The sequence below is a fragment of the Salvelinus namaycush genome, chromosome 15, assembly GCF_016432855.1.
Source record: "Salvelinus namaycush isolate Seneca chromosome 15, SaNama_1.0, whole genome shotgun sequence".
In the NCBI taxonomy this organism is placed as follows: Eukaryota; Metazoa; Chordata; class Actinopteri; order Salmoniformes; family Salmonidae; genus Salvelinus; species Salvelinus namaycush.
The window spans coordinates 7,067,733-7,091,963 of NC_052321.1; the positions used below are offsets into that span (position 1 = coordinate 7,067,733).

At 45.4% G+C, this 24,231-nt stretch overlaps 1 long non-coding RNA gene across 1 annotated transcript; it reads right to left on the reverse strand.

The window, feature by feature from the left end:
• Positions 1-1,361: 1,361 nt before the first annotated feature.
• On the reverse strand, positions 1,362-15,580 carry LOC120060154. The gene is made up of 4 exons (XR_005478194.1): positions 15,433-15,580; positions 10,264-10,463; positions 9,998-10,091; positions 1,362-2,006 (listed from the first exon to the last, which is right to left on the reverse strand). It is a non-coding gene; the product is annotated as an uncharacterized LOC120060154 (long non-coding RNA).
• Positions 15,581-24,231: the final 8,651 nt, after the last annotated feature.

Consider the following 24,231-nt stretch of genomic DNA (forward strand, 5'->3'; position numbering starts at 1 on the left):
TGGAGTGTGCATTGTCCCATTGCAGCAATTTGTTGGACTAGTCACTTAGACGGAAAAACCCACACCCCAAAGCATATTTTCGTATTTTTTACACCCCTTTTCGATCGTGTCACATCACTGCAATTCCCCAACGGGCTCGGGAGAGGCGAAGTCATGCGTCTTCCGAAACATGATCCACCTAACCGCGCTCCTTAACACCCGCCAGCTTAACCCGAAAGCCTCTCCTTAAAGAATCTGAAATATTGGCTGGATTCACAAGATCTTTGTCTTTCATTTGCTGTACGCTGTGTATTTTTCATAAATGTTTTATGATGAGTATTTAGGTAATTCACGTTGCTCTCTGTAGTTATTCTAGTTGCTTTGGTGAGAGTTGTGATGCCTGCGGCTCAGCCCGCCACAAGGAGTCACTACAGCGCAATGAGCCAATTAAAGCCCCAACGGCCAAACCCCCTCTAACCCGGACGACGCTGGACCACGGCCGGTTGTGGCACAGCCTGAGAATAAATGTACACGGGGCATGAGACCGCTGCGCCACTCGGGAGGCCCACCTCAAAACATTTCCAACAAGGATCGAGTGATAGAGGTGTTTTGAAGTTACCGCTGAACGACAGGCGCAGCCGTTAGTACTGGGTTTGCGCTCGCTAACCGCAAAGATGTTCCTGCAGGAGTCATATAAATCCAGTTGGACTTTTTTGTTGGCATTAGCAGAAAACACACTTCCAAGTGTTCCTGCGCAACAAATCCTTGGAAAAAGAACCAGTTATTTCACACTGGTCACCAGGTTTGGCCTCAATTCAAATTAAAAGCAGTCAATTCAGGAAACTATTTGAATAAAATACTTCTTAAATTGTTAAACATTTAAAATAAATAGCTTATACTTTTCAGTTTATTAAGATGTATTGAACATGGATTTTTTTTTCTATTAATAAATAGTAATTTGTGATTACTTCCTGAATTGACTGCCTTCAATTCAAATTCAGCCCAACTCTGAGGGACCTACATCATGGCTGGGTTTCATTGAAATAAATAAGAGCCTCTAATGTCCTGCAACAATAAGTGTCCAGTGTAGCAGGCCTGTAAAAACACTTTCAACGGTGAATCTCCATTGAAAATGATTTTTAGGATTTATCTACATCTCAGACACTGGCCCTAGGAGATCTCATTTTATTTAAGCCGGAGAACCTGTTGCCAGACTAGAATTAACGTAACACTCAAAGATTGTGGTATAACAAAGCAAAGTGACAAAATATACCCAATGATATGCTAGATGAAATGTTTAAAGAGCAAATAATTTCAGATCTATACACAGGGTTTCCACTCTTAAGATGCACAAAAAAACTCCACGACAAAAGGCCAAACAGTGTAAATGCGGGAAAAAAAAAGAAACAGTTTAATGACCATTGAATTTCCAAAACGTGGTGTATAGAAAATTTAATAAAAAGAATGTAATACATTATTTAATACAATTGCATACAGTTAAGTGCCTTGGAGGTAAGAGCTGGGGGTTGCTTCTGGACAAGGCCCTGTTATCCTTCTGAAAGCGTGGTCCCTCTCCAAAGCCTTTTATATTGTCCTGAGTGTGGACATCTACATTTATCTCAATGTACTGGTTACTACCTGAACTCTCCTTATAACCATCATCTAATCAGGATTAGAACGCTGTATCCCTCCTAACAGATCGGTCTACTTCCTGTGACCTCACAACCAGTCTGAGTAGTCAGTCCACTGAGGAGGAGAGTCTGATGAACATTGTGTTCCTCTTGAGTTCAAAGACGACCAGTCAGAGTACTCAGTCCACTGGTGAGGAGAGTCTGATGAACATTGTGGTCCTCTTCTGGTAAAAGTTCAGGTCAGTCCGTCCATGGAATAGAGTTCAAAAACAACCAGTCTGACAGGAAATCAACATGGCTGAAGGTGTAACAGTGGTGTCCAACATCCTCAAGGCAGGTCCACATGTTGAGGATGGAGTCAGACTTCATGTCCCTCTAGTATGGCAAATAGAGGACCTGTGAAGAGAAACATTATGCATTCACAGTGGCAATCAAGTTTCTGTGGGTGGTTAAACCTGAAGTAGGGATATATGGGGGTGGTTAAACCTGAAGTAGAGATATATGGGGGTGGTTAAACCTGAAGTAGAGATATATGGGGGTGGTTAAACCTGAAGTAGGGATATATGGGGGTGGTTAAACCTGAAGTAGGGATATATGGGGGTGGTTAAACCTGAAGTAGAGATATATGGGGGTGGTTAAACCTGAAGTAGGGAATTATGGGGGTGGTTAAACCTGAAGTAGAGATATATGGGGGTGGTTAAACCTGAAGTAGAGATATATGGGGGTGGTTAAACCTGAAGTAGAGATATATGGGGGTGGTTAAACCTGAAGTAGGGAATTATGGGGGTGGTTAAACCTGAAGTAGAGATATATGGGGGTGGTTAAACCTGAAGTAGGGAATTATGGGGGTGGTTAAACCTGAAGTAGGGAATTATGGGGGTGGTTAAACCCGAAGTAGGGATATATGGGGGTGGTTAAACCCGAAGTAGAGATATATGGGGGTGGTTAAACCCGAAGTAGAGATATATGGGGGTGGTTAAACCTGAAGTAGGGAATTATGGGGGTGGTTAAACCCGAAGTAGAGATATATGGGGGTGGTTAAACCTGAAGTAGAGATATATGGGGGTGGTTAAACCTGAAGTAGGGATATATGGGGGTGGTTAAACCCGAAGTAGGGAATTATGGGGGTGGTTAAACCTGAAGTAGGGAATTATGGGGGTGGTTAAACCTGAAGTAGAGATATATGGGGGTGGTTAAACCCGAAGTAGGGATATATGGGGGTGGTTAAACCCGAAGTAGGGAATTATGGGGGTGGTTAAACCCGAAGTAGGGATATATGGGGGTGGTTAAACCCGAAGTAGGGATATATGGGGGTGGTTAAACCTGAAGTAGGGATATATGGGGGTGGTTAAAACCGAAGTAGGGATATATGGGGGTGGTTAAACCCGAAGTAGGGATATATGGGGGTGGTTAAACCTGAAGTAGGGATATATGGGGGTGGTTAAACCTGAAGTAGGGATATATGGGGGTGGTTAAACCCGAAGTAGGGATATATGGGGGTGGTTAAACCCGAAGTAGGGATATATGGGGGTGGTTAAACCCGAAGTAGAGATATATGGGGGTGGTTAAACCCGAAGTAGGGATATATGGGGGTGGTTAAACCTGAAGTAGGGATATATGGGGGTGGTTAAACCTGAAGTAGAGATATATGGGGGTGGTTAAACCTGAAGTAGGGATATATGGGGGTGGTTAAACCCGAAGTAGAGATATATGGAATGAATTGTTTTGGTACAAATCCACAACGTGTGAAAACCCTTCTAAGAAAACAAAAAAAGACTCAAATTTTGACAACACAGTCATCTATCTCTACGACGACGCCGTCGTCTCTACGAGGACGCCGTCGTCTCTACGACGACGCCGTCGTCTCTACGAGGACGCCGTCGTCTCTACGACGACGCCGTCGTCTCTACGACGACGCCGTCATCTCTACGACGACGCCTTCATCTCTACGACGACGCCGTCATCTCTACGAGGACGCCTTCATCTCTACGAGGACGCCTTCATCTCTACGACGACGCCGTCATCTCTACGACGACGCCGTCATCTCTACGACGACGCCTTCATCTCTACGAGGACGCCGTCGTCTCTACGACGACGCCTTCGTCTCTACGACGACGCCTTCGTCTCTACGACGACGCCGTCGTCTCTACGACGACGCCTTCGTCTCTACGACGACGCCGTCGTCTCTACGACGACGCCTTCGTCTCTACGACGACGCCTTCGTCTCTACGACGACGCCTTCGTCTCTACGACGACGCCTTCGTCTCTACGAGGACGCCTTCGTCTCTACGAGGACGCCTTCGTCTCTACGAGGACGCCTTCGTCTCTACGACGACGCCGTCGTCTCTACGACGACGCCGTCGTCTCTACGAGGACGCCGTCGTCTCTACGACGACGCCGTCGTCTCTACGACGACGCCGTCGTCTCTACGACGACGCCTTCGTCTCTACGACGACGCCTTCGTCTCTACGACGACGCCGTCGTCTCTACGACGACGCCGTCGTCTCTACGAGGACGCCGTCGTCTCTACGAGGACGCCGTCGTCTCTACGAGGACGCCGTCGTCTCTACGACGACGCCGTCGTCTCTACGACGACGCCGTCGTCTCTACGACGACGCCGTCGTCTCTACGAGGACGCCGTCGTCTCTACGACGACGCCGTCGTCTCTACGAGGACGCCGTCGTCTCTACGAGGACGCCGTCGTCTCTACGACGACGCCGTCGTCTCTACGACGACGCCGTCGTCTCTACGACGACGCCTTCGTCTCTACGACGACGCCTTCGTCTCTACGACGACGCCTTCGTCTCTACGACGACGCCTTCGTCTCTACGACGACGCCTTCGTCTCTACGACGACGCCTTCGTCTCTACGACGACGCCTTCGTCTCTACGACGACGCCGTCATCTCTACGACGATGCCGACATCTCTACGACGACATCTCTACGAGAAGTGCTCCATGTCTATTGAGATGGGTTCTGATGTGTTTGGGGATTGTGATGACCTTCAGGTACCGCAGGCACCTGAATGACAACGGAACATTTTGCCCTATTGTATGTTATCCTATGTTGGGAGACAGAAGGGAGACAATGAAATATGTTCTGTGTCTGGCTTGGTAGTTATCCTGAATATCTGGTAAATCGGTGTTAAAATATATGCTGGATCAGTCTAATGCCCAGGCTATAGCCAATGTTTTTCCAATACAAATTGTACCTTTATTTAACTAGGCAAGTCAGTTAAGAACAAATTATTATATTTACAATGACGGCCTACCCCCGGCCAAACCAGGACGGCGCTGGGCCAATTGTGCGCGGCCCTATGGGACTCCCAATCACGGCCGGATGTGATACAGCCTGAATTCTAACAAGGGACTGTAGTGACGCCTCTTGCACTAAGATGCAGTGCCTTATTCCGCTACTCGTAATATATATTACGTATATTATTTCTCACTTTTGTTTTCGTAGCTTGGTGTTCCACAGAAACACTAGAAAAGAATGTATTCCAGTAGAAAAACACCATCAAAGTCAGTCAATGTGTGTCGTAGTTCTGCATCACAGATGATTCTAAGGGTTGTGCAAGATGGCCAAGCCTTGATTCTAAGGGTTGTGCAAGACGGCCAAGGATTTGATTCTAAGGGTTGTGCAAGACGGCCAAGAATTGATTCTAATTCGTTGTGCAAGACGGCCAAGGATTGATTCTAATGATTGTGTAAGACGGCCAAGGGTTGATTCTAAGGGTTGTGGAAGAAGGCCAAGGATTGATTCTAATGATTGTGCAAGACGGCCAAGGATTGATTCTAAGGGTTGTGCAAGACGGCCAAGGATTGATTCTAAGGGTTGTGCAAGACGGCCAAGGATTGATTCTAATTCGTTGTGCAAGACGGCCAAGGATTGATTCTAATGATTGTGCAAGACGGCCAAGGATTGATTCTAAGGGTTGTGCAAGACGGCCAAGGTTTGATTCTAAGGGTTGTGCAAGACGGCCAAGGATTGATTCTAATGGTTGTGCAAGATGGACAAGGCTTGATTCTAATGATTGTGCAAGACGGCCAAGGGTTGATTCTAAGGGTTGTGCAAGACGGCCAAGAGTTGATTCTAAGGGTTGTGCAAGACGGCCAAGGGCTGATTCTAAGGGTTGTGCAAGACGGCCAAGGGCTGATTCTAAGGGTTGTGCAAGACGGCCAAGGGTTGATTCTAATTCGTTGTGCAAGACGGCCAAGGCTTGATTCTAAGGGTTGTGCAAGATGGCCAAGGCTTGATTCTAATGATTGTGCAAGACGGCCAAGGATTGATTCTAAGGGTTGTGCAAGACTGCCAAGGGTTGATTATAAGGGTTGTGCAAGACTGCCAAGGATTGATTATAAGGGTTGTGCAAGACGGCCAAGGAGTGATTCTAAGGGTTGTGCAAGACGGCCAAGGATTGATTCTAAGGGTTGTGCAAGACGGCCAAGGGTTGATTCTAAGGGTTGTGGAAGACGGCCAAGGGTTGATTCTAATGATTGTGCAAGACGGCCAAGGATTGATTCTAAGGGTTGTGCAAGACGGCCAAGGGTGATTCTAATGATTGTGCAAGATGGCCAAGGATTGATTCTAAGGGTTGTGCAAGACGGCCAAGGGTTGATTCTAAGGGTTGTGGAAGACGGCCAAGGGTTGATTCTAAGGGTTGTGCAAGACGGCCAAGGGTTGATTCTAAGGGTTGTGGAAGAAGGCCAAGGATTGATTCTAATGATTGTGCAAGACGGCCAAGGGTTGATTCTAAGGGTTGTGCAAGACGGCCAAGGATTGATTCTAAGGGTTGTGCAAGACGGCCAAGAGTTGATTCTAATGATTGTGCAAGACGGCCAAGGATTGATTCTAATGATTGTGCAAGACGGCCAAGGGTTGATTCTAAGGGTTGTGCAAGACGGCCAAGAGTTGATTCTAAGGGTTGTGCAAGACGGCCAAGGGCTGATTCTAAGGGTTGTGCAAGACGGCCAAGGCTTGATTCTAATGATTGTGCAAGACGGCCAAGGGTTGATTCTAAGGGTTGTGGCAAGACGGCCAAGGGTTGATTCTAGGGGTTGTGCAAGACGGCCAAGGGTTGATTCTAAGGGTTGTGCAAGACGGCCAAGGGTTGATTCTAATGATTGTGCAAGACGGCCAAGGGTTGATTCTAATTCGTCGTGCAAGACGGCCAAGGATTGATTCTAAGGGTTGTGCAAGATGGCCAAGGCTTGATTCTAATGATTGTGCAAGACGGCCAAGGATTGATTCTAAGGGTTGTGCAAGACTGCCAAGGATTGATTATAAGGGTTGTGCAAGACTGCCAAGGATTGATTATAAGGGTTGTGCAAGACGGCCAAGGATTGATTATAAGGGTTGTGCAAGACGGCCAAGGGTTGATTCTAAGGGTTGTGCAAGACGGCCAAGGGTTGATTCTAGGGGTTGTGCAAGACGGCCAAGGCTTGATTCTAATTCGTTGTGCAAGACGGCCAAGGGCTGATTCTAAGGGTTGTGCAAGACGGCCAAGGGTTGATTCTAATTCGTTGTGCAAGACGGCCAAGGCTTGATTCTAATGATTGTGCAAGACGGCCAAGGGTTGATTCTAAGGGTTGTGCAAGACGGCCAAGGGTTGATTCTAAGGGTTGTGCAAGACGGCCAAGGGTTGATTCTAAGGGTTGTGCAAGACGGCCAAGGGTTGATTCTAAGGGTTGTGCAAGACGGCCAAGGTTTGATTCTAATGATTGTGCAAGACGGCCAAGGATTGATTCTAAGGGTTGTGCAAGACGGCCAAGGATTGATTCTAATTCGTTGTGCAAAGACGGCCAAGGATTGATTCTAATGATTGTGCAAGACGGCCAAGGGTTGATTCTAATGATTGTGCAAGACGGCCAAGGCTTGATTCTAATGATTGTGCAAGACGGCCAAGGGTTGATTCAAAGGGTTGTGGCAAGACGGCCAAGGAGTGATTCTAAGGGTTGTGCAAGACGGCCAAGGATTGATTCTAAGGGTTGTGCAAGACGGCCAAGGATTGATTCTAATGGTTGTGCAAGACGGCCAAGGATTGATTCTAAGGGTTGTGCAAGACGGCCAAGAGTTGATTCTAATGATTGTGCAAGACGGCCAAGGATTGATTCTAATGATTGTGCAAGACGGCCAAGGGTTGATTCTAATGATTGTGCAAGACGGCCAAGGGTTGATTCAAAGGGTTGTGGCAAGACGGCCAAGGCTTGATTCTAATGGTTGTGCAAGACGGCCAAGGCTTGATTCTAATTCGTTGTGCAAGACGGCCAAGGGTTGATTCTAAGGGTTGTGCAAGACGGCCAAGGATTGATTCTAATGATTGTGCAAGACGGCCAAGGGTTGATTCTAAGGGTTGTGCAAGACGGCCAAGGGTTGATTCTAAGGGTTGTGCAAGACGGCCAAGGGTTGATTCTAAGGGTTGTGCAAGACGGCCAAGGGTTGATTCTAATTCGTTGTGCAAGACGGCCAAGGCTTGATTCTAATGATTGTGCAAGACGGCCAAGGATTGATTCTAATGATTGTGCAAGACGGCCAAGGAGTGATTCTAAGGGTTGTGCAAGATGGCCAAGGGTTGATTCTAAGGGTTGTGCAAGACGGCCAAGGCTTGATTCTAAGGGTTGTGCAAGACGGCCAAGGCTTGATTCTAAGGGTTGTGCAAGACGGCCAAGGAATGATTCTAATGATTGTGCAAGACGGCCAAGGCTTGATTCTAATGATTGTGCAAGATGGCCAAGGGTTGATTCTAATGGTTGTGCAAGACGGCCAAGGGTTGATTCTAATGATTGTGCAAGACGGCCAAGGATTGATTCTAATGATTGTGCAAGACGGCCAAGGAGTGATTCTAATGATTGTGCAAGACGGCCAAGGAGTGATTCTAAGGGTTGTGCAAGATGGCCAAGGGTTGATTCTAAGGGTTGTGCAAGACGGCCAAGGCTTGATTCTAAGGGTTGTGCAAGACGGCCAAGGCTTGATTCTAAGGGTTGTGCAAGACGGCCAAGGAATGATTCTAATGATTGTGCAAGACGGCCAAGGCTTGATTCTAATGATTGTGCAAGATGGCCAAGGGTTGATTCTAAGGGTTGTGCAAGACGGCCAAGGGTTGATTCTAATGATTGTGCAAGACGGCCAAGGATTGATTCTAATGATTGTGCAAGACGGCCAAGGCTGGATTCTAAGGGTTGTGCAAGACGGCCAAGGATTGATTCTAATGCTTGTGCAAGACGGCCAAGGCTTGATTCTAAGGGTTGTGCAAGACGGCCAAGGATTGATTCTAATTCGTTGTGCAAGACGGCCAAGGATTGATTCTAATGATTGTGTAAGACGGCCAAGGGTTGATTCTAAGGGTTGTGGAAGACGGCCAAGAGTTGATTCTAAGGGTTGTGCAAGACGGCCAAGGATTGATTCTAATGGTTGTGCAAGACGGCCAAGGATTGATTCTAAGGGTTGTGCAAGACGGCCAAGGATTGATTCTAATGATTGTGCAAGACGGCCAAGGATTGATTCTAAGGGTTGTGCAAGACGGCCAAGGTTTGATTCTAAGGGTTGTGCAAGATGGTGATGAATTCAGACATCAATCAGCTAATTACATTTCTTGGAATTGAGAGCTTTTATATAAAAAAAATTAAGCATAAGCGTAAGTACGTAAGTAGTCTAGTGCCAGTGTTAATCACAGTGTTTAGTGCCAGTGTTAATCAAAGTGTTTAGTGCCCGTGTTAATCAAAGTGTTTAGTGCAGTGTTTAGTGCCAGTGTTAATCACGGTGTCTAGTGCCAGTGTTAATCACAGTGTTTAGTGCCAGTGTTAATCAAAGTGTTTAGTGCCAGTGTTAATCACAGTGTCTAGTGCCAGTGTTAATCACAGTGTTTAGTGCCAGTGTTAATCAAAGTGTTTAGTGCCAGTGTTAATCACAGTGTTTAGTGCCAGTGTTAATCACAGTGTTTAGTGCCAGTGTTAATCACAGTGTCTAGTGCCAGTGTTAATCACAGTGTTTAGTGCCAGTGTTAATCACAGTGTTTAGTGCCAGTGTTAATCAAAGTGTTTAGTGCCAGTGTTTAGTGCCAGTGTTAATCAAAGTGTTTAGTGCCAGTGTTAATCAAAGTGATGTCCACTCCACATTCAGTATAATAATTAGATAACATTGACATCCCCAATAAGCTCTTCTTCTAAGCCACAATGTCTGCATTGAGGCAGGCAGCCCAATTCTGATCATTTTCCATTAATTTACATTTTGACCAATCACATCAGATCTTTTTAAAAGCTGATCTGATTGGTCAAAAGACCAATTAGTGAAGAAAACAAATTCAGAATTGGGCTGCCTGTCTAAAGGCAGCAACATTGTAAAAAAAAAAAAATCTGATTAAAAAATAATATATTTCGGGATTTAACACACCTTTAGGGATTTGGGGTTTTCACTTGTGTAGAGTTGAAAGTGTTCAGTGCAACATGGAGAAGAGATGATACGACCACGCTGCTTCAGGGATACTCTGCTGGAAACACAAGCTCATGTGTGAAGTTATCAGACCAAGCAAATACAGCTAATTCACAGTCATTTAAGTGTTGACATGAATGCTACTGGCACCAGTCAGATTCTATGAATTCTTCAAATGTTAACATAATTTACCCCCCTCCAAAAAAACAAACAAATGACTTGCATACCTTTTCATCCAGAGGCTCACGTGTCAAAACTAGCTACGGATTCTGATTCATACGCAACGTTTGGAAGAAGGGGAGACTTGTGCACTGAGACGAGGGACTGAGTGAGAGGATCACTCCCAAAACAGAGAACAAAACAATTCTGATCGAAGTGCAGTTCCTCACAATAAAATGACAGCTCTACGAATATCAGTGGAAGTATCCTTAAAAAAATTTAAAATAAAAAAATTCTTAGTTTACGGTAGAATAAGTCCATGTTCAAAATAGGAACCTGTGGGTAACAGTATGGCAGGTCCCTAAATCTTTCCACAAAAAAAAGAACAAAAAACTAAATAGCTGATAAAAAAAAGAGCATAAAAACACAATCCATAATAGTAGGTTATTTCACTCTTATAAAATAAAATATCCTCGTCTTTTTATTTCTAACAAGAAAAGATCAGAGGTTCTTCTATAGAGACGTGTAAAAGGTAGCGGAGTTTGTCTCGTCAATGAATACGTCGTAAAATGGTTAAGAAAAAGAAAATAAGTCTTATCAATAATCCTGATGTATTCAGTCTCTACAGCAAGACCAGGGATTAAAAGTTAAACAGGAAGGAAGACCAAGGGAATCTGCAAAAATCCACTATTCAAAGACTAAACCCTTAATACAAATACATTTAAAATATATTGTCTCCCTATTTTCACTCCTAAAAAGACTAGGCTACTCCTTTCTTGTGTACCAATTTCTGAATTGGTCCAAGAAACGCTGGTGTAGCGTCCCATTAAACATTTAACTACAGTATGCCTAATGAATACACATCTCCGTAAGGCTTGTTGACTCTGTTCCAGGCTGAGTACTAGAATGGAAGTCTACAGGGAGACCTAAAAACTAGTGTTACATTAGGAACCTTTCACATTCCAAGTATGATCTTTGGATCAATGTATAGGGACCTTTCACATTCCAAGTATGATCTTTGGATCAATGTATAGGAACCTTTCACATTCCAAGTATGATCTTTGGATCAATGTATAGGAACCTTTCACATTCCAAGTATGATCTTTGGATCAATGTATAGGAACCTTTCACATTCCAAGTATGATCCAAAGACCGATGTAGAATTCAGTCATTTGAAAACACACTTTTTGAAACTTTGAAACTATTGTGATAAAGGCAGCCCAATATATGAAGGTAGAGTCTGTCATAGTATGACTTTGCTTTACCTATATGAAAGTCTGTGTTTATTAGCAGGTAGGCCTACTTCTGCACAGAAAGAAAAGGATTTAAAACACAACACAAAGGATTTGTTAGCATTTCTCCCCAGAACCAGTCTCAACTACAAAGCATTTTGAAAGTTCAGTAAGAATCCACCTCGTGTTGCACTTCATCACATATAACAATATCAATCTTCTTCTTTTTTTCAGGCAAATGAGAAACTGGCGTTTCACAGTGAGCAGATCAGACTTTTCTTTCCATCTTGCATCTTTTCTTTTTCCTGAGATCTCAGTCAGGAAGTGCTTTTCTTTTTCCTGAGATCTCAGTCAGGAAGTGCTTTTCTTTTTCCTGAGATCTCAGTCAGGAAGTGCTTTTCTTTTTCCTGAGATCTCAGTCAGGAAGTGCTTTTCTTTTTCCTGAGATCTCAGTCAGGAAGTTCTTTTCTTTTTCCTGAGATCTCAGTCAGGAAGTGCTTTTCTTTTTCCTGAGATCTCAGTCAGGAAGTGCTTTTCTTTTTCCTGAGATCTCAGTCAGGAAGTGCTTTTCTTTCCCTGGCAGATCAGAGATGCTCTCCATCTCATCTCAATGAGGTTCTACTTGTCTGACAACTTTATTTTCCTTCTTGGCTATAAACATTTATTTATCCTCATTAAATCCCTTTTTTCCCCCTGTTACTTCTGTCAGCCTATGGTATTTTGGCTCAAGTGATGCTGCAGGGACCTTCTGGTTATATCTGTGAAGTTGGCTCGATTTGACTTCCGAAAGGACCACTTTCTGCAGCTGGTAGTGGTGACTGTGGAAGGCTGAATAGATTTCCAGTCAGAATATTACTGGGTGTTGATCCATCTTTGATCAAATGCTCTTCAGATGTTCTGACAGTATCTTGGTCTTTGCAGAAATAAACCCGTTTGACCTCAGAGTGAAGATCTGACTCCTCCTTTATGTAGATGTCAGCAGGTCCATTATCCCGGCCAAGCGTCGCTGCTTCATCAGCGGAGATCGTTTCAACTGTCTCCATAGCGATAGTGTCTTTACCACGATGAGGATAAACCAGACTCGCATCTGGTTCCATATTTTTTTCAGGAAAATAATCTGAAAGCATAGTTTTTTTTGCCTGGCTTTTAATCACACTTGGTATTATAAACACTTCTTTAGAGATTTCTCCTTTTCCCAAGAGCTCAGGTCTGTGTTTCTGAATCATTCTTTTCACTTTACAGTTAATACGCAGTTGAAATAGATTACGTCTCTGATTTTGCAAACTAAGATCAAAATTATATTTTAGAATATCAAAGAGAATATACCCAAATCTTTTTTCTTTTTTATGGTAGGATTTTATCTTAGCATATTTATACACCTCAAATATTACACCGTTTGTCAGTAAATTCAATTCCAGTTTCTTTTTAGAAGGTTTGGATGTAACATCAAGGTCCAGACCTATTTCCTCACAGAGTGGGTAGCACGCTTTGGCTTTCACCATTTCTTTGGTGTGAGACGTCACATTTGATTGGTCTAAGTTGGTAACAACAATTTGCTTTGTTTCATCAGTACAAAGTGCAAGGTCAGTCTCATCAGAGATTCTCTCTATTTTGACACAATGAGGTTCTACTTGTATGACTTCAAAAAAATGGCCTCCCTCGGTCTCCTTGGTTACTAACATGTCCATGTCTTTCTTCTTCCTCATTAAATTCAATCTCCTCCTTTTTGATACTTCTTTCATTTGGTATTTCGGCTCAAGTGATGCTGTAGTGACCTTCTGGTTTGTGGACATCTCCGCAGGATTCTTTCGTTTGCGTGACGTCTTTAAGAAGAAGGCTTCATTTTCAAGTTCCCATCTCCATGTACCGTTTTTACCTGTCCTGCGCTGCAAAACTGCTCTTAACCTTCCCATAATATCTTCAGCCAGCTCAGTTTTCCCACTTTTTAAATCCAAATCAAAATTATGCTCGAGAACCTCACACACAATCTGCTTCCAATTTCCACACACTTGTGAGGCAAAATCAGCCAATTCAAACATTACATCTCTGGTCAATAGATGCAAGTCAAGTTTCTTAGTTTTCCCATATTTTGATTTCACAACAAGTTCAAGTCCTTTTTCCTTACAGGTGGGGTAGAGGTCCCTCAATGCTTCTTCTACAGTGGGCATTATTAAGGATTGGCCCATTGTCCTATCTGTCTGAGTTGTGAAGGTCTTCGTCTGGACATGTTGAGGATAGACAATGCCCATATCAGGCTCATACCTTGTGCAGATATCATTACGCCCATTTTCAGGGCCAAGGATTGCCGTCTCATCAACACACCGTGTTACATCTGTCTCAGTAGAGAAGCTCTCAGTCGTCACATGCAGAGAAGAGATCAGGCCCACAACAGGCTCCTCCTTTATGCAAATGTCAAAAGGTGTAGGATTTGACAAGCTGTTTTGCAAATAGAACTGTGCCCATTTGAGGGAGTATTCCAAAACTTTAACTGTCTTTGGATCAGGAAGTTCAAACACCTCTGTTAACCACTCAGGTGTTCTCTTGGAATGCACCTTCAGCATTTCTTTTAATTTCTTTTCTACCTTGTTTGAAAAGTCATATTGTTGTTCATTTTGTACACCAAGACCAAAGTTGTAATCTAGAATATCGAAGATAACATGAGGGCGAGATCTATTAATGTTTTTAGCATATTCTGACACCTCAAGCATTACACCAAATGTCAGGAAATGCAAATCGAGTTTCTGTTTCCATCCAGATCCAACATTGAAATCTACACCTATTTCCTTGCACTTGGCGTATGGATCTTTCCAATATTTCCCAAACTTTCTTAGGTTGGGTCTTGAGTAACTGCCACGACACTGACGTATACATTTATCCTCTAACGTTTTCTGGCATTGTAGTCTTTGTCTTAAATTGGCATTGTAGTCTTCCTCTTCATCAGAGGGAAAGTTCAATGGCTCACAATATTCTGGAAGAATAGGCCTAGTAGATACAGTTAAATGACAGCCGCTTTCTGTAGCAGGTGAGGTTAGCACAGAATGAATGGCAGTACTATGGCTTGGGATATTAACATTGTCAGAGGGCAATTCATTATTGGTCTGGGTCTGTGTTTGGCTAGAAACCTGTGAAGTTGGGTTGATTTGAGCTTCGAAATAACCACTGGAGGTGGATGCATGTCCTGTCAGACTCAGAATATCACTGGACGGTGCTAAATGCCATGACTGCTCTTTGATTGAATTCCCTTCAGATGTGCCGATGGTATCTTGATCTTTACAGAAATAAACCATTTTGACAGCCCTGTTCTCCCCATCACTTGCACCGGTCATTTCAGGAAAAATACGTAAAATCTGCCCTTGGCTTGTTGTTTGGGGACTGATGGGAGGTACATGTGAATGCTCTTTCTGTAAACCCACATGGTAACCTGTTTCTGTGTTTCCTGACAATGTTGAATTTGGGTAATCTATCCAGGCATTAATCGAATCAGACCAAATGATTGTTTGGGATATCTCCCTCTCATCTTCCTCTAGCTTAACGTCAACATCCATTTTGCACCAATGTCTCTACAAAGACAAAGTAATCAAAACCCCCTGATGACATTAATCTCTAAATGAGCTAGACAGATAATGTAATTTCCACTATATAAATTACCTAGCCAAATGCCTGCAAATGCCTACATCGTATTTGGAGATGTAGCCATCTAACGTCAACTAACTAACTAACTATGAGAAACACTCTTGGCGCCACTTCGATATAGCTACGACCAGAAGTTACTTTTTCGTAGCAGATTAGTACAAATTATAACGCAATAGGTTATGAGAATCAATGTAGCAGGTTAGGACAATTTGGTTAAGGTTAGGAAAAATAATTAGGGATAGCAAAACGGCCCTCCTAACCTGCTATTAAAATCATTTCCGGTCGTAGCTCTATCCAAGTGGCGAGAAAAAGAGTGTGTCCCAGCTAGCTAGGTTCGTTGTCCGTAACCTGCTAGACTAACTAACGCTTTACCTTTACAGGTGGAGGGCTACTGCAAATCCCTTGGCCTTCATTCTATTTAGATAAATGCTGCAAAATATTTCAAAAAACTTCGTATGCTAGCTAGTACACTCAAAACGCAGCAGCACGCACCGGAGTGGAATATTTACGGAAGCGTTTTGAAGTCGACGTCAGAGGGTTGTGGCTCCATGAAGTACAGACGGAAGTGATGACAAATTCCTTATCCTTTCGCCATGCGATTTGGTCTTGGCTAGAAGGAGTACAGCTGCGGACAGAAGTTGATATTTGTATTTATTTTATCAAACAAATTGAAGTACTTGTTTCTCTCCAAATGGGTATAGAATACAACCTTTTAGTGTCAAGTAAGGGCTTTTTACACTATTAGAATGCACGTTCACGTCATTATGTGTGTTGGGACAGGCTGGGGCACCTATAAATGAGTGGATAATAATATGAACACACAGCGTTGACATGGACATTTTAGTCATTTTGCAGACACTCTTATCCAGAGCGATTTACAGGAGCAATTAGGGTTAAGTGCCTTTCTCAAATGTACATCGGCAGATGTTTTACCTAGTCGGCTAGGGGATTCGGTACCTGGCCCAACGCTCTGAACCGCTAAGTTAGCTGCATTAACAAGGAATTCACATTTTTTCCAAATGGGGTCCCCTGCATTTTCTAGTGTCAATTTGGGGTCATTTACAGAATAAGTTTAGGGACCCCTGACATAGCAGCATGGCTGGTTCCTGTCTTTGATATTAAGATGTACATTTCTTTATATGTCCTTAAAATCCAATGCTCTTTCTGTTAGGCTACTTCCTGTCAATCTTTGTTATTTTGGCTCAAGTGATGCTGCAGTGACCTTCTGGTTATATCTGTGAAGTTTATTCTGATTTTACTTTCAAAATAACCTCTTTCTTCAGTCAATAGTGGTGACTGGTAGGCTGAATACAATTTCCTGTCAGAAAATTACTGGGCTGTAAATCCCAGCAACAAATAAATGTGTATTCTAGTTTATGGACACGTCTACAACCAGGAGCTCAAATTTATGGGAACAGAAATAATTTAAGAATGGGACGCCATGAAATTTGATTTTACATATATGGCCACTCCTCCGCCTTTCTGTAATCTGTCAGATTTGAAATACATTATAATAATTTACTTCAATGTCTTTATCAGAGACAGAACAATTTAACCATGTTTCAGAGAGAACCAGAATGTCAGGACATGAGTCCTGTAACCAAATGTAAATTGTATCCATTTTTTTCAATCATACTTCACACATGTAGATGCATTATCTCAAGCACCTTACGAGATTCAAAGTCCGAGGGGGTATTAAGATCATTCCCATGGAAGCTAACAGGCATAGGATCATCTGCAGTTGTTTGTTGAGTGAACTGAGACGTTGCCAAGGTCCCTGGCCCACCGTATGAGAGCAGACTGAGCATTTGACAGACCTCCCTCAAGTTGCTGGATGCAGGAGTGGGAACTGGGAGAGCGGTGTTGGCAGAGCTCAGTCCACCCGGGTGAAGCTCCCGCCAAAAAAAGTGGAGCTGCTGCAGGGGACCGGAGTGGCTGCCAATGCCCCATTCTGGGGTGTGCACAGGGGGTCTTAGTATGGCTCCTGTTGCAGGGTTGGGGCTGCCATGAAATTAAATGGCCTGGTATAACAGCAAAATGAGCTAAATGGAAACATCTAACTGCTTTACTCATTACATTATTGCAAATGCTCAGGCAGCTGCCATTTTCCATTGGGAAAGAAGCTCCACACAACGAAGGGAGTAAAAAAACGAACAATTTAAACATCACCGATATAAATTCCCACTGTGCCCATGATAAAATGCAATGTGAATTGTGTTGTACTACTGAATGAAACTGTGAGGAGATGCACTCAGACCAGCCTTTGTGATTTAACTTACATTATCTACATTACTTTAGTTGGCTGCTTTTAGCTAAACTTGTACGCAACATAACCTATTCTGGGAGCTTATTTAATGTGTATGAACAAGAGGTACTGACAGGAAGCTCGACGAGAACGCTGATCCAGTGCCCCCCCCCCCCCAAAAAATACTGATTGGAATAAAACCTCAAGGTAAGAACAAAACTGATTTGTGTGCAATAAAAATATATATACACATGTTCACTTGCAGTGCCAACTTTGGGAACATGTGGTCATTGAAAAACTCATGTAGTCCAGCAATATGTCTACCAGAGGTCGTCACGCTGAATGGGGATGGAGGCTTTTGGTGGTCCACACTACGAAGAAGCAAGTGTCCCATCCGGTGATGTGGAGCTGACCTTGGACCTCGTGCCAGTAACGATGGTCTTCACGGAGGCAGTAAAACCTTCCCTCCTCTTGGAAATAGAAATAATTTGACTACACTACCTCCTCAATGGTAAGGTCCGTTGCACCATACGGACACTTGACCTCTACCACTGCTGTGGTGCCCACCAGACCATCCCGTGAGACACCCAAGATCCAAAACCCCTGCCCCAAAGCCCTGACTCCTGCTCATCCATCCCTGTAGCCATGTTGAATGCCTTGATGTCATCCTCTTCGTTATCTGTGCTCCACTTTACAGAAAACACCCCATCTAACCACTGTGATCTGAGGACCCTTTTTAGCAGCGACGGAGTAACGCGCTTGGCCCAAACCACTGCTCCAAAATGACCTGCCGTCAAATCTCCCCTCTCCTCATGTTGTGCCAGTTGGGGTTGGTGCGCTGTTCAACTGTTGCCTGCCGTATAGCCTCCTGCTGCTCCACCGACAGCACCATGCCAGCCAGGATGCCTGCATGCCCCAGGTGCCCTTGTGTGTGTTTTTTTTAACAATATCCGGTACAGACAGAGATGACAGGGAGGGTAATGGTTGTTCTGGCTCAGGTTTAAGGAGACATGCCATTGCACTGATTTTTTGGGGGGGCACCAAAGAAAACAAGTGATACACAACAAATTAAGATACAACTTGGACACATCAGCTGAAAAAAACAAAGAGGAAGTAGAGGATATGTTTACAATTACAGAGAACATCCCCAAAGTGGCATCGATCACATTCAAATTGAAAGTCAATAAGTCAGATGTGAAGTTTGAAGTGGATACAGGAGGTAGTGTAACCATAAGGAAGAGGTCAGAGTACTCAAAGTTGTAGGACAGTCCAGACTTAAAGACTTGTTCTCTGCATCTCAAAGTACACAGACTAGACACATTAGGTGGAGCTATTGTAACAGTGACTCAGCTACCTGTAGTAGTCCTATCAGGAACCAGACCAGTCCTGCCAGACACAGTGACTCAGCTACCTGTTGTAGTCCTATCAGGAGCCAGACCAGTCCTGCCAGACACAGTGACTCAGCTACCTGTTGTAGTCCTATCAGGAACCAGACCAGTCCTGTTAACACAGTGACTCAGCTACCTGTTGTAGTCCTATCAGGAACCAGACCAGTCCTGTTGACACAGTGACTCAGCTACCTGTTGTAGTCCTATCAGGAACCAGACCAGTCCTGCTAGACACAGTGACTCAGCTACCTGTTGTAGTCCTATCAGGAACCAGACCAGTCCTGTTGACACAGTGACTCAGCTACCTGTTGTAGTCCTATCAGGAACCAGACCAGTCCTGCCAGACACAGTGACTCAGCTACCTGTTGTAGTCCTGTCAGGAACCAGACCAGTCCTGTTGACACAGTGACTCAGCTACCTGTTGTAGTCCTGTCAGGAACCAGACCAGTCCTGCCAGACACAGTGACTCAGCTACCTGTTGTAGTCCTATCAGGAACCAGACCAGTCCTGTTGACACAGTGACTCAGCTACCTGTTGTAGTCCTATCAGGAACCAGACCAGTCCTGTTGACACAGTGACTCAGCTACCTGTTGTAGTCCTATCAGGAACCAGACCAGTCCTGCTAGACACAGTGACTCAGCTACCTGTTGTAGTCCTATCAGGAACCAGACCAGTCCTGTTGACACAGTGACTCAGCTACCTGTTGTAGTCCTATCAGGAACCAGACCAGTCCTGTTGACACAGTGACTCAGCTACCTGTTGTAGTCCTATCAGGAACCAGACCAGTCCTGCTAGACACAGTGACTAAGCTACCTGTTATAGTCCTATCTGGAACCAGACCAGTCCTGTTGACACAGTGACTCAGCTACCTGTAGTAGTCCTATCAGGAACCAGACCAGTCCTGCCAGACACAGTGACTCAGCTACCTGTTGTAGTCCTATCAGGAACCAGACCAGTCCTGCTAGACACAGTGACTCAGTTACCTGTTGTAGTCCTATCAGGAACCAGACCAGTCCTGCCAGACACAGTGACTCAGCTACCTGTAGTAGTCCTGTAAGGAACCAGACCAGTCCTGTTGACACAGTGACTCAGCTACCTGTTGTAGTCCTATCAGGAACCAGACCAGTCCTGCTAGACACAGTGACTCAGCTACCTGTTGTAGTCCTATCAGGAACCAGACCAGTCCTGCTAGACACAGTGACTCAGCTACCTGTAGTAGTCCTATCAGGAAAAAGACCAGTCCTGCCAGACACAGTGACTCAGCTACCTGTTGTAGTCCTATCAGGAACCAGACCAGTCCTGCTAGACACAGTGACTCAGCTACCTGTTGTAGTCCTATCAGGAACCAGACCAGTCCTGTTGACACAGTGACTCAGCTACCTGTTGTAGTCCTATCAGGAACCAGACCAGTCCTGCCAGACACAATGACTCGGCTACCTGTGGTAGTCCTATCAGGAACCAGACCAGTCCTGTTGACACAGTGACTCAGCTACCTGTTGTAGTCCTATCAGGAACCAGACCAGTCCTGTTGACACAGTGACTCAGCTACCTGTTGTAGTCCTATCAGGAACCAGACCAGTCCTGTTGACACAGTGACTCAGCTACCTGTAGTAGTCCTATCAGGAACCAGACCAGTCCTGCTAGACACAGTGACTCAGCTACCTGTTGTAGTCCTATCAGGAACCAGACCAGTCCTGTTGACACAGTGACTCAGCTACCTGTTGTAGTCCTGTCAGGAACCAGACCAGTCCTGCCAGACACAATGACTCAGCTACCTGTTGTAGTCCTATCAGGAACCAGACCAGTCCTGTTGACACAGTGACTCAGCTACCTGTTGTAGTCCTGTCAGGAACCAGACCAGTCCTGCCAGACACAATGACTCAGCTACCTGTTGTAGTCCTATCAGGAACCAGACCAGTCCTGTTGACACAGTGACTCAGCTACCTGTTGTAGTCCTATCAGGAACCAGACCAGTCCTGCCAGACACAGTGACTCAGCTACCTGTTGTAGTCCTGTCAGGAACCAGACCAGTCCTGTTGACACAATGACTCAGCTACCTGTTGTAGTCCTGTAAGGAACCAGACCAGTTCTGTCGAGACAGTGACTCAGCTACCTGTTGTAGTCCTATCAGGAACCAGACCAGTCCTGCTAGACACAGTGACTCAGCTACCTGTTGTAGTCCTATCAGGAACCAGACCAGTCCTGTTGACACAGTGACTCAGCTACCTGTTGTAGTCCTATCAGGAACCAGACCAGTCCTGCTAGACACAGTGACTCAGCTACCTGTTGTAGTCCTATCAGGAACCAGACCAGTGCTGCCAGACACAGTGACTCAGCTACCTGTTGTAGTCCTGTCAGGAACCAGACCAGTCCTGTTGACACAATGACTCAGCTACCTGTTGTAGTCCTGTAAGGAGCCAGACCAGTCCTGCCAGACACAGTGACTCAGCTACCTGTTGTAGTCCTATCAGGAACCAGACCAGTCCTGTTGACACAGTGACTCAGCTATCTGTTGTAGTCCTATCAGGAACCAGACCAGTCCTGTTGACACAGTGACTCAGCTACCTGTTGTAGTCCTATCAGGAACCAGACCAGTCCTGCTAGACACAGTGACTCAGCTACCTGTTGTAGTCCTATCAGGAACCAGACCAGTCCTGTTGACACAGTGACTCAGCTACCTGTTGTAGTCCTATCAGGAACCAGACCAGTCCTGTTGACACAGTGACTCAGCTACCTGTTGTAGTCCTATCAGGAACCAGACCAGTCCTGCTAGACACAGTGACTAAGCTACCTGTTATAGTCCTATCAGGAACCAGACCAGTCCTGTTGACACAGTGACTCAGCTACCTGTGGTAGTCCTATCAGGAACCAGACCAGTCCTGCCAGACACAGTGACTCAGCTACCTGTTGTAGTCCTATCAGGAACCAGACCAGTCCTGCTAGACACAGTGACTCAGTTACCTGTTGTAGTCCTATCAGGAACCAGACCAGTCCTGCCAGACACAGTGACTCAGCTACCTGTAGTAGTCCTGTCAGGACCAGACCAGTCCTGTTGACACAGTGACTCAGCTACCTGTTGTAGTCCTGTCAGGAACCAGACCAGTCCTGCTAGACACAGTGACTCAGCTACCTGTTGTAGTCCTATCAGGAACCAGACCAGTCCTGCTAGACACAGTGACTCAGCTACCTGTAGTAGTCCTATCAGGAAAAAGACCAGTCCTGCCAGACACAGTGACTCAGCTACCTGTTGTAGTCCTATCAGGAACCAGAGCAGTCCTGCTAGACACAGTGACTCAGCTACCTGTTGTAGTCCTATCAGGAACCAGACCAGTCCTGTTGACACAGTGACTCAGCTACCTGTGGTAGTCCCATCAGGAACCAGACCAGTCCTGCCAGACACAATGACTCGGCTACCTGTGGTAGTCCTATCAGGAACCAGACCAGTCCTGTTGACACAGTGACTCAGCTACCTGTTGTAGTCCTATCAGGAACCAGACCAGTCCTGTTGACACAGTGACTCAGCTACCTGTTGTAGTCCTATCAGGAACCAGACCAGTCCTGTTGACACAGTGACTCAGCTACCTGTTGTAGTCCTATCAGGAACCAGACCAGTCCTGCCAGACACAGTGACTCAGCTACCTGTTGTAGTCCTATCAGGAACCAGACCAGTCCTGCTAGACACAGTGACTCAGCTACCTGTTGTAGTCCTATCAGGAACCAGACCAGTCCTGTTGACACAGTGACTCAGCTATCTGTTGTAGTCCTATCAGGAACCAGACCAGTCCTGCCAGACACAGTGACTCAGCTACCTGTTGTAGTCCTATCAGGAACCAGACCAGTCCTGTTGACACAGTGACTCCGCTATCTGTTGTAGTCCTATCAGGAACCAGACCAGTCCTGCCAGACACAGTGACTCAGCTACCTGTTGTAGTCCTATCAGGAACCAGACCAGTCCTGCCAGACACAGTGACTCCGCTATCTGTTGTAGTCCTATCAGGAACCAGACCAGTCCTGCCAGACACAGTGACTCAGCTACCTGTTGTAGTCCTATCAGGAACCAGACCAGTTCTGTTGACACAGTGACTCAGCTACCTGTTGTAGTCCTATCAGGAACCAGACCAGTCCTGTTGACACAGTGACTCAGTTACCTGTAGTAGTCCTATCAGGAACCAGACCAGTCCTGTTGACACAATGACTCAGCTACCTGTAGTAGTCCTATCAGGAACCAGACCAGTCCTGTTGACACAGTGACTCAGCTACCTGTTGTAGTCCTATCAGGAACCAGACCAGTCCTGTTGACACAGTGACTCAGTTACCTGTTGTAGTCCTATCAGGAACCAGACCAGTCCTGTTGACACAGTGACTCAGTTACCTGGTGTAGTCCTATCAGAAACCAGACCAGTCCTGTTGACACAGTGACTCAGCTACCTGTTGTAGTCCTATCAGGAACCAGACCAGTCCTGTTGACACAATGACTCAGCTACCTGTAGTAGTTCTATCAGGAACCAGACCAGTCCTGTTGACACAGTGACTCAGCTACCTGTTGTAGTCCTATCAGGAACCAGACCAGTCCTGCCAGACACAGTGACTCAGCTACCTGTTGTAGTCCTATCAGGAACCAGACCAGTCCTGCCAGACACAGTGACTCAGCTACCTGTAGTAGTCCTATCAGGAACCAGACCAGTCCTGCTAGACACAGTGACTCAGCTACCTGTTGTAGTCCTATCAGGAACCAGACCAGTCCTGCTAGACACAGTGACTCAGCTACCTGTTGTAGTCCTATCAGGAACCAGACCAGTCCTGCTAGACACAGTGACTCAGCTACCTGTTGTAGTCCTATCAGGAACCAGACCAGTCCTGCTAGACACAGTGACTCAGCTACCTGTTGTAGTCCTATCAGGAACCAGACCAGTCCTGTTGACACAGTGACTCAGCTACCTGTTGTAGTCCTATCAGGAACCAGACCAGTCCTGTTAACACAGTGACTCAGCTACCTGTTGTAGTCCTATCAGGAACCAGACCAGTCCTGTTGACACAGTGACTCAGCTACCTGTTGTAGTCCTATCAGGAACCAGACCAGTCCTGCCAGACACAGTGACTCAGCTACCTGTTGTAGTCCTATCAGGAACCAGACCAGTCCTGTTGACACAGTGACTCAGCTACCTGTTGTAGTCCTATCAGGAACCAGACCAGTCCTGCTAGACACAGTGACTCAGCTACCTGTTGTAGTCCTATCAGGAACCAGACCAGTCCTGTTGACACAGTGACTCAGCTACCTGTTGTAGTCCTATCAGGAACCAGACCAGTCCTGTTGACACAGTGACTCAGCTACCTGTTGTAGTCCTATCAGGAACCAAACCAGTCCTGCTAGACACAGTGACTCAGCTACCTGTTGTAGTCCTATCAGGAACCAGACCAGTCCTGTTGACACAGTGACTCAGCTACCTGTTGTAGTCCTATCAGGAACCAGGCCAGTCCTGTTGACACAGTGACTCAGCTACCTGTTGTAGTCCTATCAGGAACCAGACCAGTCCTGCT